General features: G+C 26.0%; 1 protein-coding gene across 1 annotated transcript in view; it reads left to right on the forward strand.

Moving 5' to 3' along the window:
* Window positions 1–13755, forward strand: part of LOC145268221 (uncharacterized) — a 339574-nt gene that overhangs the window by 39673 nt on the left and 286146 nt on the right. The window contains exon 2 of the mRNA XM_080123524.1: window positions 8295–8385. The gene's annotated coding sequence lies outside the window, so the exon portion shown is untranslated. The remainder of the gene's footprint in view (window positions 1–8294; window positions 8386–13755) is intronic.

The raw sequence follows: 13755 nt of genomic DNA on the forward strand, positions 1-13755 counted from the left end.
AAAATTTGGCTGCCAAAAGTTCAAAGTTGAAAAAGATGACTTTTGCAAATTCTACCAATTTCTCCGTTAATTTTGGGTGTAAACACTTGAAATTTTAGATGTAGGTAACTTGGACATGATAAAACTTTTTTTTTTTAATTGAGACCAAAATAATAAATGTTAAGGAGTCAAAATTGAGGTCAAAATTTTTTTAAATTGACCTCTGCGGTCCTTATGAAATTACTCAGACAATTTTTGGTCTAAACATTTGAAATCTTGAATAAAGTGTATTCACACGTAGGACAAATTATGAACAGTACATAGGGACCAAACAAAGCCAGGCTGAACTGATAGTGTATATATATATGTCTGTATATTTCAGTATTGGGACTATGGATGAGCATAAGGAATTTAAAAAATCGGCACTTTTTGGGATATCGGAATCGGTATCGAAATTGGAAAAATTTGTACCTATTTTCCAATGCCAAAAACGATTTTTTCAATTGTCTTTTGTTTTATTTTCTATAAAGAAAAATTATCTGCTGCTGATAGTAACACTAAAATAATGAATATCTATTGATTTTGAACTATTAGTAAAACTAAAACCAATAGATCATTCCTCACAAGTATATGTTTATATTTTAGAAAATATCTGCACATTTATCATGTGTTTTTATCGTAATTGAGAAAAATAACAAGTTTATAGTTATGAATTTAAAGATTTATAAAGAATCGGAATCAATAATTTTATTGGAATCGGAAAAAATATTGGAATCGTCCCATTCCTAGTATCTACCTATATATATTTGTGTATATGTATATTTATAGATGTGTGAATATGTATATTCGTATATGTGTGTGTGTGTGTGTGTGTGTGTTTATGTACACTCATATATGCATATGTATTTATATTTGTATTTAATGTTACAAGTTGTAAAGAGAGATAAGAAATAAAAATAACGAGGTTGTTAAGAGTGCTCTATACAAGAAGAACAAGTTATTTTTTTTATTAATATTTACATCATGACACTGAACATAATGCAAACATTATGTCCATGTGGTCGATTAAAATTACAAGTCCTCATCAGGCGACTTAAAAATATATGCTTTTCACAGAAGAAACCAGTCCTCAATAAAAAACTGAAGAAAGTCCTCAATACGATTGGAGAGCAAATATGTGTTTTACTTTTTTATTACTATTTTATCTGTTTAGTTACACATGTTTCGGTTGCCGAATCGTATTACAGGTTTCTGTAAAGTCTGATGAAGTTACTGGATCGTTAATAAATATCTATATGTATATATGTACATTTATGTATGTACAATACAACTCTGGGATATGGTGGCCCTAGGACACTTTTTAAAATTTTTTTCAGGTTACAATGTGGAATACAATGTTTATCCGGCTTCTGGATACAGTATTTACCACGCCTTACAGTGTTATTTATAATATTATTTGATTATATACTTGTGTATTATATACTGTACTGTATTTTATTACTAGTTTTTAATGCCGTATACTGAGGTTCTACTGTATATCTATTATAATAAAGCTGTATTTCTGTTTGCGTTTGTTTTTTCGTAATATAGTTTTAGTAGATGACATCGTATATCATAATATCAATATGTTTATATTGTTTATTCACAATAATATCCTATAGAAACATCAAAAACCTCATAGCACATGCCATAGGAGATGCATTACGTATGATGACGTCATCACCTATGACGTTAAATTTGACGTTATTGCAATGCCATATATTACATATATTGTATCAACCTGGCAGTGCTGCATATATGCAGATAGTATATATATATATATATATATATATATATATATATATATATATATATATATATATTTGTGTTTATTTTATGTAGGTGTGTATATATATGCCTATGTGTTTATGTATACATACATATATATATATATAATATATATATAATATATATAATATGTATGTATATATATATAAGTAATATATATGTATATATGTGTGTATATGTATATAAGTAATATATATGTAAGTAATATATATATATATGTATATAATATGTGTATATATATATATATGAGTAATATATATATATGTATATAATATGTGTATATATATATATGAGTAATATATATATATGTATATAATATGTGTATATATATATATAAGTAATATATATATATGTATATAATGTGTATATATATAAGTAATATATATATGTATATATATATAAGTAATACGTATATGTATATATATGTATATAAGTAATATATATAATATGTATATATATAAGTAATATATATAATATGTATATATATAAGTAATATATATAATATGTATATATATAAGTAATATATAATATGTATATATATAAGTAATATATATAATGTATATATATAAGTAATATATATAATGTATATATATAAGTAATATATATAATGTATATATATAAGTAATATATATAATGTATATATATAAGTAATATATATAATATATATATATAAGTAGATAATGCATGTACACTCCTATCTTCATTATATAATAAAAGCTATATTCCTCCTATATCACAGAGATCACTTTCGTCATCCCATCCTTTCCCCAAACAATTTCAATATTTTCTCTGTCACTGCACAATTATTTTGCTCCTAATGTAACTATCGCTAGATGTCGCATCCCTATTATGTTACCTAGCATCTTCTCTCCTCTTCTGATGAGAAGCATTAGGGTTCGAAATACCATGATATGAAGTTTTACTTATTCTACACACCTAATTTATGTATCAGCCTTATTTAATCAACCAATAAATCTATATACATTAATATATTTTTTATATTGTCATTTTCTTATTTTATTGATACTCTCTCCCTCTGTGTGTGTGTGTGTGTGTGTGTGTGTGTGTGTGTGTGTGTGTGTGTGTGTGTGTGTGTGTGAATGTATATAGTTAATCTGCAAATTTAGAAGTGGCTTGGAATGACATTCAAGGATTCATAGTATGATCATGTGAACACCCTTGCAAGAAGGAAAGTTTGATGTCACATATGTGCACATTCATGTAGGTCTGTAGCTGGGTTAAAAAGTTACCTACGTGCACACAACCACACAACAGTTTACTGTCAAGAAGGAGCAATCATTATATACATATATATATATATATATATATATATATATATACATGCTCACACACACTTCTTTATATAAAAATATACTTAAAATAATTGTACCTACCTTCACAGGTGTTGAGTAAAAGTAAATACCGATAGGCAAAAGGGCAAAGCTTAATGTCAAAGGTGAGGATTGTTTGCTAAAAGGACAATGAATGGAGGTTCAGATAAGTACAAGTTGGAATAGTTAACAAGATAAGTATGCTAGGAAGTAAGATATAGAATTCATGAATACAGAGATAAGAACAGTTACTAAAAAGAAACAAGTGTGGCTGTTAGGAATACACACACACACACACACACACACACACACACACACACACACACATATATATACTAGCAAAAGTACCCGTCGTTGGCTGGGTTCAAAAACAGCCCACAGAAAATGGACTGATTTATGAAAGTATGATAGGTTATGAAAAGGTAGGGTTGTAAAGAGATAGCTTCGAATTTGGGGGTATTAAAACCAAAGCAAAATATGATGAAAGTAAAAATAAAATAGATAAACCCTATAATTTATTATACCATACCTGTTCACACTGAAACACCTATCACAATATTCTGTGGATCTATATTAAAAAACCTTGTTAAACTTTGTGACATATTTCGATTCTATGGAGGCCAGGTGCGAACGAACACCCCATAATTTTATTATGCCATATTTCTTCAAACTGAAACATAATTATCAAAGTATACTTATGCAGATAGATATGAAAAGTTTTTATTTAAGTTTGTGTCTATTTCCATTCTAAGGAGGCCAGGCGTGAACGCAGACCCCACAATTTTATTATACCATCCCTATTTAAGTTAAAACGGCAATGGCCAGTGACTCCCTGTCTGAGAGTACATCTTTCAAACTGCTTGGCCTAACGTTCACAGGAAACATGAGTTGGAACAATTATATTGAAAACATTGCCAGGGCCGCTGCGAAAAAGGTAGGCTCTCTCTCCTGTGCTAGAAAACTACTGACACCTGAAAGTATCCTGTACCTCTATAAGGCCACCATTCGCCCGTGTATGGAGTATTGTTGTCACATTTGAGTTGGTGCATCTGCTGCTATCTCTCGCTCCTAGATAAGGTCCAAAAGAGAGTCGCCAACCTGATAGGCCCTGAACTGGCATCTAAGCTTCAGCCTCTGTCCCATCGACGAAACGTTGCACCCCTCTGCCTGTTCTACAAGTATTTTAATGGTGAATGCTCTGACGAACTGCAGACACTTGTGCCCCCACGACGTAGACACCCTCGACAAACCCGACAGACAGCTAAATCCCACCCCCACATAGTAGAGATCCCTAGAAGTAAAAGATCTTTCTACTCCAGTAGTTTCTTCCCCAGAACCGCTGGACTCTGGAATTCCATTCCAGGTCCCTGCTTCCCTAACTGTACTGACATGCAGAAGTTCAAGTGTAACGTGAACCGACATCTTGCTGCCCAAATCTCAACATAGTGCCCCAGTAGTTGCTGCCCCTGATAGTAGTCCCCTACACCAAAGTGGCAATGTGCCTTGTTGGGGGTGAAAATGTAATAAAAAAAACAAAAAAAACATACTTATCAAAGTATTCTTATGTACATCTATATCAAAAACACTTGTAAACGTTTTTTTTTTAAATTTTTAAATATTTTATTTCCATACTTTGTGGACCAGGCACGAACACAGACCCCACAATTTTAATGAACCACCGTTCTTCCAGATCAGACATACCCATTCCTGTGTCTCGATACATTTTCTAACATTATATGTAATCAGTTTTTTAAAATAGTCAACCATATAGGAGCCTATTCGTGACCACACACACACACACACACACACACAAACACACACAGCTTTATATATATATATATATATATATATATATATAAAACAAATGACAAAAGTCTATATTCCAAATTTAATTATTAACCATCTTACAATTTATTCCTTAAATTAAATATACATTTACAATTTTTGACAGTTGCTGCTTCATAGCGCAGAATCATTCATTTAATTCTTATATCAATAAATGAATCTATTTTGCCCTTAAACTCAAGAGAAGTTGCCATTACCTTTTAGTTAATCATTTATTATGCCATACAAATAAAATAAAAGGTAATTGCAACTTCCTAATTTTTGGATTTTGTAATCATACCAAAACACATTTAATTTCCTTTGGGTGGATTGATAGTTGTTATTTCTTCTGAGGAGTTAAGGGAAACATAAATTCATTGATTAATATAATAATTAAGTAAAGAATTGTACATCAACATAATTAAAGGAATAAATTGTAAGATAGTTGATATCATGAAATTTGGAATATAGACTGTTGTCATTTCATTCATCATTACAATATGTTTCACTTCATTTATCATCACAATATGTTTCATTTCATTTATAATCACAATATGTTTCATTTCATTTATCATCACAATGTTTCATTTCATTTATCATCAAAATGTTTCATTTCATTTATAATCACAATATGTTTCATTTCATTTATCATCACAATATGTTTCATTTCATTTATCATCACAATATGTTTCATTTCATTTATCATCACAATATGTTTCATTTCATTTATCATCACAATATGTTTCATTTCATTTATCATCACAATATGTTTCACTTCATTTATCATCACAATATGTTTCACTTCATTTATAATCACAATATGTTTCATTTCATTTATCATCACGATATGTTTCACTTCATTTATCATAACGATATGTTTCACTTCATTTATCATAACGATATGTTTCATTTCATTTATCATCACAATATGTTTCACTTCATTTATCATCACAATATGTTTCACTTCATTTATAATCACAATATGTTTCATTTCATTTACCATCACAATATGTTTCACTTCATTTATCATCACAATATGTTTCATTTCATTTATAATCACAATATGTTTCACTTCATTTATCATCACAATATGTTTCATTTCATTTATCATCACAATATGTTTCATTTCATTTATCATCACAATATGTTTCATTTCATTTATCATCACAATATGTTTCATTTCATTTATAATCACAATATGTTTCATTTCATTTATCATCACAATATGTTTCATTTCATTTATCATCACAATATGTTTCATTTCATTTATCATCACAATATGTTTCACTTCATTTATCATCACAATATGTTTCACTTCATTTATCATCACAATATGTTTCACTTCATTTATAATCACAATATGTTTCATTTCATTTATCATCACGATATGTTTCACTTCATTTATCGTAACGATATGTTTCACTTCATTTATCATAACGATATGTTTCATTTCATTTATCATCACAATATGTTTCACTTCATTTATCATCACAATATGTTTCACTTCATTTATAATCACAATATGTTTCATTTCATTTACCATCACAATATGTTTCACTTCATTTATCATCACAATATGTTTCATTTCATTTATAATCACAATATGTTTCACTTCATTTATCATCACAATATGTTTCATTTCATTTATCATCACAATATGTTTCATTTCATTTATCATCACAATATGTTTCATTTCATTTATCATCACAATATGTTTCATTTCATTTATCATCACAATATGTTTCATTTCATTTATCATCACAATATGTTTCATTTCATTTATCATCACAATATGTTTCATTTCATTTATCATCACAATATGTTTCATTTCATTTATCATCACAATATGTTTCATTCCATTTATCATCACAATGTTTCATTTCATTTGTCATCACAATATGCTTCATTTATCATCACAATGTTTCACTTCATTTATCATCACAATATGTTTCATTTCATTTTTCATCACAATATGTTTCATTTATTATCACAATATGTTGCATTTATCATCACAATGTTTCATTTCATTTATCATCACAATATGTTTCATTTATCATCACAATATGTTTCATTTAGCATCACAATATGTTTCCTTTATCATCACAATATGTTTCATTTCATTTATCATCACAATATGTTTCATTTCATTTATCATCACAATATGTTTCATTTCATTTATCATCACAATATGTTTCATTTCATTTATCATCACAATATGTTTCATTTCATTTATCATCACAATATGTTTCATTTATCATCACAATATGTTTCACTTCATTTATCATCACAATATGTTTCACTTCATTTATCATCACAATATGTTTCACTTCATTTATCATCACAATATGTTTCACTTCATTTATCATCACAATATGTTTCACTTCATTTATCATCACAATATGTTTCATTTCATTTATCATCACAATATGTTTCATTTCATTTATCATCACAATATGTTTCATTTATCATCACAATATGTTTCACTTCATTTATCATCACAATATGTTTCACTTCATTTATCATCACAATATGTTTCACTTCATTTATCATCACAATGTTTCATTTCATTTATTTTCATTATATTGTTTACATGCATACTTATGAATTGTTTTGCTTTTAATTCTATGTCTGATGTAATGATTCCATAGATTTTTAGGGATATTATTACAAGCAATTACAAATATTTCTTTAAAGCCTTATATAGATTATCATCTGCCTTTTACATGAGATCTATATGGAATACACTAGAATATAACGTTCTTAATATCACTACTCTTAGAATGGTAGATGAAAAGTTCTTTATATAAGAGGGTTCTTGTTAAGTGGTTCACATATGACGATCGATATAGTACAGCATTATATTAGAAACTGAGTACTGCTTACAAATATTTAAACATTGAATTTTTACAGGTTTTTTTTTTCTTTTCTTTTTTTTTATAATACCGTCTTATCAATAATAATCCACTGTACAGGTCCTCCGAAAAAAAATTTAGGTCAATTTTTGAACAAATGCCACTACACTGTTATACATCTCTAAAAACATGTGACATTTTTTTCTATATTTTAGCATTTTGTATTTAGTTTATTACTGTGATAGGATCTCAAAACATTTCTCACACTGTAATTATAAAAGAAAAGACTGTATCACTAACTATGCTTTTTAAAATGCTCAAATAATACTGGATAGATTTAATAACCAAAACATTAATTATTTTATTTTGTCATTTTGTTCCATTTCATTTCTTTTTTTGTTTTTTAGCAGTTATTTACTATTGTTTTTTATATATATTTTTTTTTTTAATTAATTTTCTTTTCTTCTTTTTATGTTTTAAGATCTGGAAATTAAATTTACACGTGGAGGACATTTTTTTTTTTTTTTTTTCGTGTGATAAATACAAAACTGATTTTTTCCCCCACCCACAAAGTAAGTAGCAAATCTTTTACTTTCATAAATGTATTTTTTCGCAAAATATTTTACTCACTACCGATCTGTTCTTGGCACTATGATTGACATGGTTGTAAATGCTGTGGAGCAGCAGATCATATCTTGTTAGGATGAGATATGGCCCAGTTCTGCCTTAAGAAATATACCATCCTTATTTTGAGAAGATGTTTATGACTAATCACATGAGCTGTCCCTACCGTGAATGCAGACAGTTCATTTTTTGGTTATTTTTGTACTCTGCCAGAATGTCCTCTTTTAGAGTTGACCATCTCTGCCTTCTTATGCCACATCTTGCTTTGTCGGAAAATATCTCTTGATGGTCATAATATACTAGCAGAGACATCTAGCACTGCCCAAAAATCAAAGTAGTATTTTATATTTAAGATGTATTTATGTGTAGTAAAAAAAATACAAAACAAAGGCCTAAAGAGTTGGGATATTCTTGACCAGCATTACCTGGAATGAATAATATTCAAAGTTTATTTAAAAAATTATTAATTCTTTGATGCTAAACTGGCACAAATTTGGTTAGGCGAGGGTTTGTTTTCCAGCCATTTACTAAAGGGGAGCAATTCTGATCTTTTTTTACAAAGTTAATTCTCTTACACTGACCCATATTCTAAGATGTCTGTGTGTACATGCAGATGGAGAGGAATGAGCTGGGAATAAAAGAAACAGATGATGTGAAGAGGGAGGGTGAGGAGAGGTGAAAGTTTGGTAAAAATGTTACATTTTGGCCCCAACAATAGTAGGTAACCCTGCTAGTATATTAAATAAAGGAAAGTTGTAATTCCTCCTATGTGTGCCCTAATAAAACTCAGAAACTACACAAGATACGCTTACAAACTTACATCATTGGATTTAATGTCACTTCAACAACCTGATAATTGTAAAATAATACTGTTATATTCATTTCTTCATTAATACCATGATAGTTAATTTAACGTCTGTTATCAATTCCCCCTCATGTTTTCGTTTGCCTTCCTCTGTGAACAATAACTGTAGACAGTATATATATATATATACGATTCATTTAAATTTACACAAAGGTGGGGATACTAGCACAGTAGTGTATATAACTACAGCACTCAAAATATACTAATTTAGTTTTTTGTTCTAAATTTGTTTATGTATGTATGTATATATATATATGTATGTATGTATTTATGTATGTATATATTTATGTATATATATATATATATGTATGTATTTATGTATGTATATATTTATGTATATATATGTGTATATATATGTAAATATTATGTATATGTGCGTATGTATATATATATGTCTGTATATGTATGTATACATATATATGTATATATGTATGTATACATATATATGTATGTATATATATGTATGTATACATATATATGTATATATGTATGTATACATATATATGTATATATGTATGTATATATATGTATGTATACATATATATGTATATATATGTATGTATACATATATATGTATATATGTATGTATACATATATATGTATATATGTATATATATGTATGTATACATATATATGTATATATGTATGTATATATGTATGTATACATATATATGTATATATGTATGTATATGTATGTATATATGTATGTATATGTATATATATGTATATATGTATGTATATATGTATGTATACATATATATGTATATATATATGTATATATGTATGTATATATGTATGTATACATATATATGTATATATGTATGTATACATATATATGTATATATGTATGTATACATATATATGTATATATGTATATATATGTATATATGTATGTATACATATGTATGTATGTATGTATACATATATATGTATGTATGTATGTATACATATATATGTATGTATACATATATATGTATATATGTATGTATACATATATATGTATATATGTATGTATACATATATATGTATATATGTATGTATACATATATATGTATATATGTATGTATACATATATATGTATATATGTATGTATACATATATATGTATATATGTATGTATACATATATATGTATATATGTATGTATACATATATATGTATGTATACATATATATGTATATATGTATGTATACATATATATGTATATATGTATGTATACATATATATGTATATATGTATGTATACATATATATGTATGTATACATATATATGTATATATGTATGTATACATATATATGTATATATGTATGTATACATATATATGTATGTATGCATATATATGTATACATACATATATACATATACATACATATATACATATATATGTATATATGTATCCATACATATATATGTATGTATGTATGTATATATATGTATGTATATACATGTATATATATGTATGTATATACATGTATATATATGTATGTATATACATGTATATATATGTATGTATATACATGTATATATATGTATGTATATACATGTATATATATGTATGTATATACATGTATATATATGTATGTATATACATGTATATATATGTATGTATATACATGTATATATATGTATGTATATACATGTATATATATGTATGTATATACATGTATATGTATATACATGTATATGTATATACATGTATATGTATGTATATACATGTATATGTATATACATGTATATGTATGTATATGCATGTATATATATGTATGTATATATGTGTATGTATATACATGTATATGTATGTATATGCATGTATATATATGTATGTATATATGTGTATATATATGTATGTATATATGTGTATGTATATACATGTATATATGTGTATGTATATACATGTATATATATGTATGTATTTAATTGGGTACTCGTGCACTTATTGATTCATGCTGAAATAATAACGTTATTATTTAAAAAGCCATTCTTAACATTGGGAGAAGAGGATGTTTTGTACCTATTCTGTACTTTAACCTTACAATTGAATAAAAAAACGGTAAATTTTTAGATTAGGTCCACCTCCACAATTTTCTTTTAAATGACGACTTTTGTAGGTTTTCGACTATGCTGAATACGGAAATCGCATTGAAATTTAGCAGAAATAAGTAGTTATCGAGATATTACAAATTTGTATAATGCATTGTAATCTCTGGCAGCCGTCTTTTTTACATGCTTGTGCGCATCATAAACAAATTTACGTGCATAACAAAGATGGCCGCCAAATAATACAATGCATAAAACAACTATCTATATCTCGATAACTACTTATTTCTGCAAAATTTCAATGCGATTTCTGTATTCAGCATAGTCAGAAACCTTTAAAAGTCGTCATTTAAAAGAAAATTGTGGAGGTGGACCTAATCTAAAAAAAAATACCAAAAAAAAAAATCACCTTTTAATTAAGCTTGGAAATACGATTTTAAAAAAATAGCGCGGATCAGTAAGTGCATTAGCACCCATTAATCGACTCACGTGACCTTATTGCAAAATAAGGTCTGGCCACAATCGTGAACGCGCCATTCACATTGTTTTTTTGTTTTTTTTTCAAGTTAAATTCAACTTTCACAATATCTTTTTATTTTTTTATAATTTCACAATATCTTTTTTTAATAATAAATTGTTAGTTAAAAAAGCACAGAATAGTTAAAAAACACCATCCCCTCTCTATGGTAAGAATGGCTGAAAAAAATATTAGGTACTCATGTAGAGAGTGATCCATGCTGAAATAATAACGTTATTATTTAAAAAGCCATTCTTAATATGGGGAGGGGAGGGTGTTTTGTATTTATTCTGTACTTTAACCTTACAATTGAATAAAAAACATATCATAAAACTTTAATTAAACTTGGAAATTTGAAAAATACAAACGGTGATGGACACTGTTGATGATGTTCAGTTTGAAAAAATTATTTAAAACTAAAAAACTAAGCAAAATACTATCAGAAACCCACCGAATATGTCAGCCTATGTCACAATAACATATAATCAGTAGTTGTCTGACATTGTTTTGTATAGTTTTTAACTGATTTTCCCAAACTTAACGTATTCAACAGAGTCTGCGACCATTCGTCTTTTTCAAATACATAGATAAACATTGCGTTTTAGAGCCGATTAAACATTTTACATTAAATAAAAACACTAAAAAAATCATCCAAGTTTTTCTTATCTGTGTATAGAAACAACCCCCTTACCCAAATATTAATTAAAAACTCACATTTTTTAATACAATAAAAAAGAAAACTATTTAGCGTTTAAATGGTTTAGCAACTTTCGGCTTAATCCACTGAATGTTGGTCGAGCCCAAGCCATGATTGATGGTAACTCCCGAGGATCCGGATCCAATTCTGCAAGAGTACCATATTTTTTTTCATTTCCCCCTTTTTTTTTTACTTTTTGGAGTGGATTGCTGTACTAAGAATATAAGAAACATGAATTTTCTATTTTTATTAGACTTTTCCATTACACAAAATTAAGCCAATGCAACGCATGGCAGGGTACAGCTAGTATATATATATATATTTATATATTTACTTATATATATGTACATATCCTTATATATATGTATATATACTTACATATATGTATATATATATACTTATATATATGTATATATATATACTTATATATATGTATATATATATACTTATATATATGTATATATATACTTATATATATGTATATATATACTTATATACATATGTATATATATACTTATATATATGTATAAATATATATTTATATATATGTATATATATATATACTTATATATGTATATATATATTTATATATATGTATATATATATTTATATATATGTATATATATATATTTATATATATGTATATATATATATTTATATATATGTATATATATATATATTTATATATATGCATACATATATATTTATATATATGCATACATATATATTTATATATATGCATACATATATATTTATATATATGCATACATATATATTTATATATATGTATATATATATATTTATATATATGTATATATATATATATTTATATATATGTATATATATGTATATATATATATTTATATATATGTATATATATATATTTATATATATGTATATATATATATTTATATATATGTATATATATATATTTATATATATGTATATATATATATTTATATATATGTATATATATATATATTTATATATATGTATATATATATATATTTATATATATGTATATATATATATTTATATATATGTATATATATATATATTTATATATATGTATATATATATATTTATATATATGTATATATATATTTATATATATGTATATATATATATTTATATATATGTATATATATATATTTATATATATGTATATATATATATTTATATATATGTATATATATATATTTAT

Source organism: Euprymna scolopes, chromosome 43 (genome assembly GCF_053919585.1).
Source record: "Euprymna scolopes isolate OS-2025 chromosome 43, ASM5391958v1, whole genome shotgun sequence".
Classification (NCBI taxonomy): Eukaryota; Metazoa; Mollusca; class Cephalopoda; order Sepiida; family Sepiolidae; genus Euprymna; species Euprymna scolopes.